The sequence below is a fragment of the Rousettus aegyptiacus genome, unplaced genomic scaffold (genome assembly GCF_014176215.1).
Source record: "Rousettus aegyptiacus isolate mRouAeg1 unplaced genomic scaffold, mRouAeg1.p scaffold_m13_p_15, whole genome shotgun sequence".
In the NCBI taxonomy this organism is placed as follows: domain Eukaryota; kingdom Metazoa; phylum Chordata; class Mammalia; order Chiroptera; family Pteropodidae; genus Rousettus; species Rousettus aegyptiacus.
The window spans coordinates 30,188,782-30,199,272 of NW_023416290.1; the positions used below are offsets into that span (position 1 = coordinate 30,188,782).

The 10,491-nt window shown below is 36.3% G+C and overlaps 1 pseudogene; it reads left to right on the forward strand.

Annotated features, from left to right (window-relative positions):
* The first annotated feature begins 6,921 nt into the window (after window positions 1-6,921).
* LOC107500341 lies at window positions 6,922-8,215 on the forward strand (annotated as a pseudogene).
* The last annotated feature ends 2,276 nt before the right edge of the window (window positions 8,216-10,491 follow it).

A 10,491-nucleotide genomic window follows, 5' to 3' on the forward strand; every position in this document is an offset into this window, starting at 1 on the left:
TTATGTCTTCTTGTTAGATCGATTCCTTTATCATTATGTAATTTCCTCTTTGTCTCTTATTATAGGCTTTGTTTTTAAAGTCTATTTTGTCTGATATAAGTATTTCTTTTCATTTCTATTTGAATAAAATACCTTTTTCCATCCCTTTACTTTGTGTTTGTGTGTGTCTTTTGATTTGAAGTGGGTTTCTTGTAGACAGTATATATATATAGGTCTTGTTATCTATTCAACTACTCTATGTGTTTTTAATGGAGCATCTAATTCATTTACATTTAAAGTGATTACTGATAGTACATAGTTATTGCCATCTTATTATTTGCATTTATGTTCCTCCCTTCTTCTTTCTAAAAAAGTTCCTTTAACATTTTTCGTAATACTTGTTTAGTCGTGATAAATTTCTTTTGTTTATTCTTGTCTGGGAAGTTCTTTATCTCTCCTTCAATTTTATATGATAGCCTTGCTTCATAGAGTAGTCTTGTTTATAGATCCTTGCTTTTCTTCACTTTAAATATTTTGTGCCAAACCCTCTGGCCTACAAATTTTCTATTGAGAAATTTGCTGACAATACGTGGGAGCTCCCCTGTAAGTGACTAGCTACCTTTCTCTTGCTGCTTTTAGGATTCTATCTTTGTCTTTAATCTTTGGAATTTTAATTATGATCTGTCTTGGTGTTGTCCTCTTTGGGTACATCTTGTTTAGTACTCTCTGTGCTTCTCCTGGGCTCGTATATCTATTTCCTTCACCAGGTTAGGAAAGTTTTTAGTCATTATTTCTTCAACTAGGTTCTCATCTAGCAAGGACAATCTTAAAGAAGTGGGTTTTTTTGTTTGTTTGTTTGTTTCGTTTTGTTTTGTTTGCCATACTCTTCAGCTCTGGTAGTTAAATTAAAGAGTAAGATTGAATGATTCTAGTCTCTCCATAATCTTCAGTGAAGCCGCAGATGCAGTACATGTTCCTACATTGGCATTGCAGCATAATGTGCAATTTGAGACAGGGATTAAGAAACTAGTTTAGGTTAAGCTGAGGCTTTGATTAGGAAAGGTTTTGATCACCATATTAAAAGTATCAGCCAATATCGATGAACATTTGGTCTGGACATGGTTTCTTTTGAAGAGCTGGGATCTTCTAGGAATGAAGTTCAGTAGTCCTAGCAACCAGCGTGGCAAAGCTGCAGGTATATGGGGTCCAAGTTAGCATGTGCTAATTTTCTTTTGAAAAAGGGCAGGCTGCATGTGGCATATGCTCCACAGCAGCAGCAGCTGCTCTCAGGCCCTGACTACAGGTGTGCAAGTGAGCACCTAACCTTGAAAGCCCATACACTTTCCTGCAGGTATAGCAATGTGCATACAGAAGGGCTAGTCACAGTTAACAAGAATACTTAGGGATCCTATAAACAGGAAACCTGCACAGTAGGGAGCACTGACCTAGCCTCAACTTCATGATCTGGAACACATCATTTACTTCTTCGACTCTGTTTCCTTAAACATAAAGGGAAAGGATTGAATTAAATGATCTCTCAGAATCTTTATGAAAGGGAAAATCAAGATCGCTCTATGATTATTTAGTATATTTCAGTGAACTCAATAGCATATAAGTTTTTTTAATTTATTGCTGTGAGAGATGACATACGTGTAACATTATCAGTTCAATATTCAGGTGCTAGACTGCATACGAAATACTTTTAATATAGTATCTCAGCTCTTAAAATAAGTGACCAATGTGGCAGAAATTATTAGTGTATGAGCTAAGTCCTTTAATGGAAATATGATATGCATTTTAGACATCCTTGTATATAACAAGACACATTTTGGTCACATCTCTTACATTGGCTCTTAGGACAAAAAAATTATTTGAGACCAAAATAGGGGATATTACAAAGATGAATAAAATCTTACAGTAACTTTAACTGAGGTCAGTACATTGGATATTGGGAGATTTAAAAATACATATGTATATATGAGAACTATATGAATAGTACATATTGCACTCAGGCTTCTGCATGTTTTCCAGCAAAAACACAAGTGCTAAGTTTATTCTATTTTTTTAAGAAACTTTAAGAACGATGAAAAAAGAGAGAAAGAAAGAAAGAACAAAGGAAGAAAGAAAAAACAAAAGAATAAAGAAAAAGAGAGAAAAAACTAGTAATAATAGCTAATCAATAAAACCAAAAGGTGATTCTTTGAAAAGATCAATAAAATCAATAAGTATATAGACAGACTAAGTAGAAAAAGAGAAAAGACAGAAATTATTAATAACAGAAACGAGAGGACATCACTACAGACCTTATGAAAATTAAAAGGATAATAAAGAAATACTGTAAACAATCTATATGAAATAGGCCAATTTTTTGAAAGATACAATGTGCCAGAACTCACACAAAACAGACTATCTGAATAGGCCTCTATCTATTAAAGAAATTGAACCAATAATCAATAATCTTCCAAAATAGAAAGCACCATGCCCAGATGAGTTAACTGGTGAATTCTACCAAACATTTAAGGAAGAACTTGTACAAATTCTCTATAATCTCTTTCGGAAAATATAAGCAGAAAGAATATTTCCTAACTCAGCCTATGAGGCCAGCATGATCCTAATACAAAAAATCAAAGGCATTGCAAATGTGTATACCAATATTTCTCATGAACATGTTGCAAAATCCTTGACAATATATTGACAAATTGAAACCTACAATGAATAATGAGAATTACACATCATAATCAAGTAGGACTACATGATTTGATAGTTGTATTACTGAAGTCCGACTTTCTTATTGGCCATTAACAGCTCCTACAGGCCACCTGCAACATGGTAGCTTACTTCTTCAAATCAACAAAAGAATCTTTTAATTTTAAATTTTCCACAAGTAGAATTTTTTAATTAACTAAAATTAATTAACTAATTGATTAAGTTAACTGAAGTTTTTTGACTTTTTCTTTACTTAATCAAGAAAGTCATATTCCATAACCTTTGCAAAATTCTATTATGTGGAAGCAGGTCACAGGTCCCATCCATACTCAAGGAGATGGAATTATACAGGGTGTAATACTGGGGGAGGACATCATGGCACCTTTATCCCTGCTTCTCTTTGACTTTGCATTAAAGGTCTTAGCCAAAACGATAAGAAAATTTAAAAAAATAAAAATAAAAAAGGAGGTATAAGGTTTGAAAAAATAGAAGTAATACTGCCATTATTCAAGAACACATGTTTATATTTAAAACTCAAAGTAATGATAAATAAGTTATTGAGTTTAATAACTTATTTAGTAAGAGAGCTGAATACAAAATAATATGTAAAAATTAATTGCATTTCTTTATACCAATAGTTAACTATTAGTAAACATTAATTTACAAACACATGATTTACAGAAGTAACAAAAATAATAAGTTCTTTACCAAAAAAAAAAAAATCAAATAGTGTACATGAACTACATAGAGAAAATTAGAATACTACTGAAAAACATTAAAAAAGACTGAAGTAAGTGGAATAATATATCATGTTCATAATTAAAAAGATCCAATATTGTAATGATATAAATTCTCCCAGGTAGTAAATCTATAAGTCAATGGAACAGCTATCAAAATTCAAAACATTTTTGTATGTGTGCATATGTGTGAATCTCTGATATGTTGATAAAGTTTCTAAATTTATACCCTCTTAAGGAAAGAGACCAGAATAATTAAGAACAAATTAAGGACATTTGTTCTATCTAATACTGAGCCTTCATATAAAGTTATATTTATGTAATTATAAAATTATATTTATGATTTTAGTGTTATTTTTATTGTTGTAAAGTTATGAATGTGTGAATGAAGTGTGTTTTGGGTGTGAAAATAGACATACCAAAGAACCAGAACATAAAATCCAGAAAGAGACTTTAAACATTTGGATTAATATTTGGATCTGTGCAAATTAGTTATACAAAAGGGAAAAAATATTAAACATATTCCTACCACACGTAGTGTACAAAAAAATTAGGTCTAATAAATGGTGTACCTAAGACCCAATGTAAAGAGTAAAATTTCTTTACCTTGTAAAAACATGAAATGTTTTTATAAACTTGGGGTCATATGAGAAAAAAATTTTTAATTAAAATTTCAAACTTCTTTTCGACAAAAGACACCATAAGCAAAATTGAAGGACAAGTTATAGTTTGGGAAAAAATATATTTGCAACAAAGAATTACTTCTAGATAGTTGGAGATGGGAGTGGAGTAGGATTGAAAAATGTAGAGATGAGATGGTTATGAAAAGAGTTAAGTAAAAAACAATTCCAATTTTCTAATTAAGTCAATTCAGATTTGTTCCTCCCAAATCTTTCTATTGTAAAACTCGTTGTATGATAATATCACTGGGTTTTTTAATATCTGTTTTCCCCACGATATTGCGCTTCTTTTAATCCAAGACTCAAGGATTTAAATTCGCAGCCTCAATAATAAAGTGGCTACAGAACCATTCTGGGGTCTGAATTTCTATGTGGCTTGACCATTGCTGGCTGTTGGAGCATGGGCATGTTCTTTCATTTTCCTGGCTCCAGTATGCTTACTTTGTACAATGATGGAAATAATAATAATAATAGAGCCTGCCTCAATGATCATTATCAATATCAGATGAGCTCATACACATAAAGCATTTAAAACAATGCCTTCCCTGTGGCAAGAACTGCACAAACAATTTTTGAGTGAATTGGTCATATGTGCAATATGAGCAAACTTTTCTTTTTGTCTCTCCAAAGGAACTTAAGCTACATCATTTCAATTGCATTTCACCCACAGCTCAAAACAAATAAGTACCTGAATAATGTGTCTTTTCTTTCTCTCATTCCAGAAATTACCAAAGATGACAAAAATGATATAATAAATCAAAGTTTTTCAAAATTTTAGGGAGTAATGATAAACAGTGGGGATGGTACCTGGATTCAACCAAATTGAGAGTTTAAGGGCACATTACTGTAGATTGCCAATGTCAACCAAGACTTCTCACTTCAAAGGCATGGAGTAGGGTTCAACTACAAGTTAGAGGAGAGTCCATAAAAGACCACCCTTACTTATGACATCAATGAAGCTCAAGTGTTTACCACGCTGAGATTCCATAGCTCACTAGAAATACTCACAAACTCAATGAAAGCTATTATATGCAGTTACATTTATTGCAGGGAAAGAATATATCGAAATCAGCCAAAGGAAGAGATGCATAGGGTAGGGTCTAAGAGAGCCCCAAACTTGAAGCTTCCATTGTTTTCAGGATGTGTTATCCTCCCAGCATTGACATGTGACAATATGCAGAGAGTATTGACACCCCGGGAAGCTCACCTGAGCTTCTGTGTCCAGAAATGTATTGAGGCTTCATTACATAGACTTGACTGATTGATTACTTGATTGCCCACATGGATGAACTCAGTCTCTAGATCCACTGATACCAGATGACCCAAAGCCACCACCATAAATCATAAGGTTAGTCTTTCTGGTGTGGCCAGCCCTCATCCTAAGACTATTAGGTGTGGCCAGATGAAAGAGGAGGAGAAAGAGGTAGAGGAAGATGGATGAGAGGAAAGGATAGAGGAGAGAAGAGGACAGAACAGGAAGCTTTTCTTTGAAAAGTGATTAATTTCCTAAGCTCAAGACCATTACTCAGTAACAACTGCCATCTATCTTGCCCTCCACATTAGTCAGAGTTTGATGCTTCTTAAACTTTACAACCACCCTATAATATCTTCAGAACTTTGTAGATAAGGAAGCTGAGAGTAAAGAAGGCTAAGTAAATAAGCCTAAGTCCCCCAAGAAAGGAAAAAGACATGCAGAGACTGGAAACCAACTGTTCTGGCCCCACATTCCTGTTCTTTTCAATACATTTTACAGGCTCTGTTTCTCACACTTAGATTAGTGTTCTTCATTTTACTCCAACTTGCAAATTTTACATTGTTCCTAAAGTGTTCAAACAGTAGCTTTTCTACTCTATTTGTTCAATTCTTAGACTTCTCATGAAGTTTTTTGGTAAATTAAAGAGATGCATATCAATAACTTTGGAACCTAGAAACAATAATCTTATTCTAAATTTGTCAAAGGGATATGCAAATTTGTGTTTTGTTCTGGAGTTTTGTCATAACAAGGTAGTCATTTTTTTCTAAGACTTCTTTCCCAATCCTCCTACTTTGCTCCCCTCATCCTACCATCATCAGTCTCAATTGATGAAATTTGTCAAACAGCTAACAAAAGGATATCCCTGACAGACCTCACTGCATGGAAACTAAAGATTAATGGGCTCAGGCATCATGGTGGACTTAGTGAGAGGCAGGGTGGAGTGGTGAGAGGCAAATACAAGACATTTTGACCTCACTTTAGTCTCTGCCCTGTATCTGATTCCTCTGATTGTGCTTTTTACCCATTCCTTCAATAAAACTTGAACAACCGGCCAGCCCTTCATTTAATTCTTATAAAACATTACTGGAAAAAAATAATTAACACAGAATAAAACTAACAATGGCTAAAACTACAGTAAATTTTGTTACAGATGAAAAATTGAACAATTAAAGGAGGAAATAGATTTGGTAGAAATATTTTCTTAAAAACAAAATTGCCTACCCTGAATGCACCAATCCCATCTGATCTTGAAAGCTAATCAGGGTCGAGCTTGGTTAGTATTCAGATGGGAGACCACCTAGGAAGACCAAGTGTTGTAGGTGTAAAAAAAAATTGGTAGTATCTAAAATTGTACAATTTAAAATGCTTATTAGCTGAAAGTGAATGAAAGAATAAAATCTTTACATTTATAGAATTTCACTTGAGAAATTAGCTTGATAGAAAAAAAATTGCAAAAGAAAACTCATAATCACAAAATATACAAGTAGGTAAAAGCTAAGTCAAAATAAGTGAATCAAGTGACTTGAACCTGAGTCTTGCCCTCTGACCTTCTTCCCTGGACAATATGAGCTTCAGCACCCACTCTAGGTTCTCCACCAGCTACCAGACCCTGGGCTCCATGAAGTCATTCAGCCACTGGGTCCTGCAGGCCAGCAGCGTAGCCAGCACATATGCAGTTTCAGGGGGCTTGGGCTCCCAGATCTCTGTATTCCACCCTACCAGCATCCACAGGTGGCTGGGGATCCAGGGTCCTGGCTGCGGGGATGGCTGGGGGCCTAGCTGGCATAGGGGGCACCCAGACCAAGAAGTAGACTATGCAATGCTTGAATGACTGCATAGCCTCCTAGCTGGAGAGGGTGAGGAGCCTGGAGGCTGGCTGATAATTAGAGACTGGAGAGCAAAATCCTGGAACACCTGGAGAAGAAGGAACCCCAGGTCAGAGACTGGGGATGTTATTTTAAGATCATCGAGGAAATGAGGGCTCAGATCTTTGCAAGTTCTATGGACAATGCCTGCATCATTCTACAGATTGACAATACCTGCCTTGCTAATGACTTCAGTGTCCAGTATGAGACAGAGCTGACCACGTGCTAGTCTGCGGAGAATGACATCGATGGGCTCCGAAAGGTCATTGATGGCAGCAATATCACTCGACTGCAGCTGGAGACAGAGATTGAGGCTCTCAAGGGGGAGCTGCTTTTCATGAAGAAGAACCACGAGGAGGAAGTAAATGGTCTACAAAACCAGATTGCCAACTCTGGGTTGACTGTGAAGTTGCTTGCCCCTAAATCTCAGGACCTCAGCAACACCATGGCAGAAATCTGGGCCCAATGACAGGCTGGCTCAGAAGAACAGAAAAGAGCTAGACGAGTACTGGTCCCAACAGATTGAGGAGAGCACCAGAGTAATCACCTTGCAGACCGCTGAGATGGGAGCTGCTGAGATGACACTCACAGAGCTGAGATGTACAGTCCAGTCCTTGGAGACTGACCTAAATTCAATGAAAAATATGAAGGCCAGCTTGGAAAACACCCTGACAGATGTGGAGGCATGCTATGCCATGTAGATGGAATAGCTCAACAAGATCCTTCCAGCTGCACCTGGAGTCAGAGTTGGCCCAGATATGGGTAGAAGGGCAGCACCAGACCCAGGAATAAGAAGCTCTGCTGAACATCAAGGTCAAACTGGAGGCTAAGATCACCACATACCACCACCTGCTATAAGAGGGGAAGGACTTCGATCTTGGTGACGCCCTAAATAGCAACTCTGCGCAATCCATACAAAAGACCACCACTCGCGGATTTGTGGATGGCAAAGTTGTGTCTGAGGTCAATGATAGCAAAATTCTGAGGCATTAAGGCAACAAAAGTGGGGCACCTCTTGGGAGGGGCAGGAGGCCAATAAAAAGTTCAGAGATCATCGAACATCAAAAATAAATGAAAAATTTTTAAAAATGAATCAAATCAGAAAATTAATCCTAATGATAATCTTTTTATTCAAATAAAAACAAAAAATAAAAATGGTTTAACTATTTTATGGAAATGTTATTAAAGAATTGAATTGATGTAATGAAAATTGATCTTAGAAAGCTTTTCAATAAAAACCTATTAATTTTGGTGTAATTCTTATTAAACCATTCATGTTCATAAATAAGGGTAAAATATGGAAGTTCGAAAGAGTATGATTAAAGTATTACTTGCTTTTACTGTTCCTTTCTGTGGAATTGATATAAAATTTTGTAATCATTAAGTTTATCAAATGAGAGTTGCAGTTAAGAATAAGATCAATATCTCTAAAAGGTTGTCAATGCAAATACTAATTTGAATTTGGTTTACATATCTCCTGAAATGTAGGAAAAGGTGTCTAATCTAACCTTGCAGTTCCTGCTTGAACTTGCCTTGGACCTATGGACATTAAAGCAGAGAAGATCAAATGGTGAGTTATATGGTTGGAGTCCCCCTTATACCTCACAAGTTCTCATAATGACCTACAAGCCTCACCCAATCTAGAGTCCCTCCTTCTATGACTTCATTTTCTTCTACTGTCCCTAGCCCTTTCCAGCCACATCTGTGGCAGAAGAGAGTTGGGGGAGGAGGATGAAAGGGAACAGAGAAGTGTGTTAAATAGTTCTAGTCTGATTCATAGATGAGTAAGCATCAGTTTACCTGATTTTGAGATTCAGTTTAAGAGGTGGGCATTTGTCAGCTGTTAGAAATGAGTTCCTATAATGAAACCCCAATGAATCCACCCTTGCTCTTGCTATGCCAGTATCACCACCATTACCCACCCTTTCTAACCAAACTAACTTTCACTGATCAGAATCCCATCCAAATTTTGGCCTGCTATCTGTCACAAGGCTTCGCCTGCCTGAGGGGACCATGTTTTTATTCTGGTCATCTCCATTTGTCTGGGCTACCACCAGGTAGTATGTTTAGTTTATACAATCAAATTCTATTATTTGTTCTTTGGTTGGCCTCCACTCTAGGCACCTGTCCCAACTCAGTGGATATATCAGATTTGAAATCCAAACCTTCCTTTTCTACTGAATATCTGTTCTCAGTCCAGTTGTAACAAGATGAGCCACAGGCTGGCCTCCTTTTTGTAATACATTCACTGTCAGACCATTCTAACTCAGACAGGGAGAAGCACAGCAGGCCCAGATGGATACATACTGATAAAGAAATGGCTGCAAAGTTCCTGTCAGGGATTTCTGAATTAAGTTCTGAACAAGAGGAAACTACAGATTACATGTGTTGAAGAGGTCAGTCAACAAATTCTAACCAAGCACTCACTATGTTTAAATAATACCTCAACACCAAAACTTCCTTCTTTAAAACAAAACAAAATAATTCTCTTCTGGTCTCCCTACTCCTACCTCCAGCTATTTCTTCGAATTCATGAAAACTGATTTCTCATTGAATTCCATTTAAATTTCTCAGTCCCAATTTACCTGGCAATTCTAAACCCATAATTTGTTCTATAGAGCTAGCATTCCAAAGGAGTCTTGAGTTTCACAACTAATAGACCTGTTACAAAACAAAATAGAACATCAAAGTGGGTTGAAGCCATCTAGTGGATCTTTATTTTTTTTACCAGAAGTGTGGATTTGTGATATAAGCAGCTGCTCCAAAACTAAACAAATGACAGGATTCAACTCAGAGTTTGAGCCTATCCAGGGTCTGAATTATGTTTGCTTTGAGGTTTTGTGAAAGGTCATGCGGCCTAACAAAGTTCACATGAAACTTGGCTGTTTCTCTGTTAGGCTCTGGCTCAGAACTTGTGGTATTTCATGTGGTTTGAAGTTTTCAAACACAACACTTTGCACAGCACTAATAAATGATTCTTTCTCAGCATGGAAAGCAATTAAACATATGGCCTCTTGGGTTTTGGTCTCAGAATCAGTATTTATTTTTTAGGAGCCAGTAGAAGGGCTAAAAGGCTTAGAAAAGGGATCACACATAATGAGGTAGGTGAATTTGCTGAAGACACAACATTTTAGATGACTGGATGCCTAAAAAGCAAGAGAGGAACTCCTGAGGAACCAATAAAATTAGGCCGCTGGGAAACTTTCTAATGAATGGAATTTAGCATCAGCCTACAATGAATAAGTTAGAATTACTTGCAAAGCCCCAGG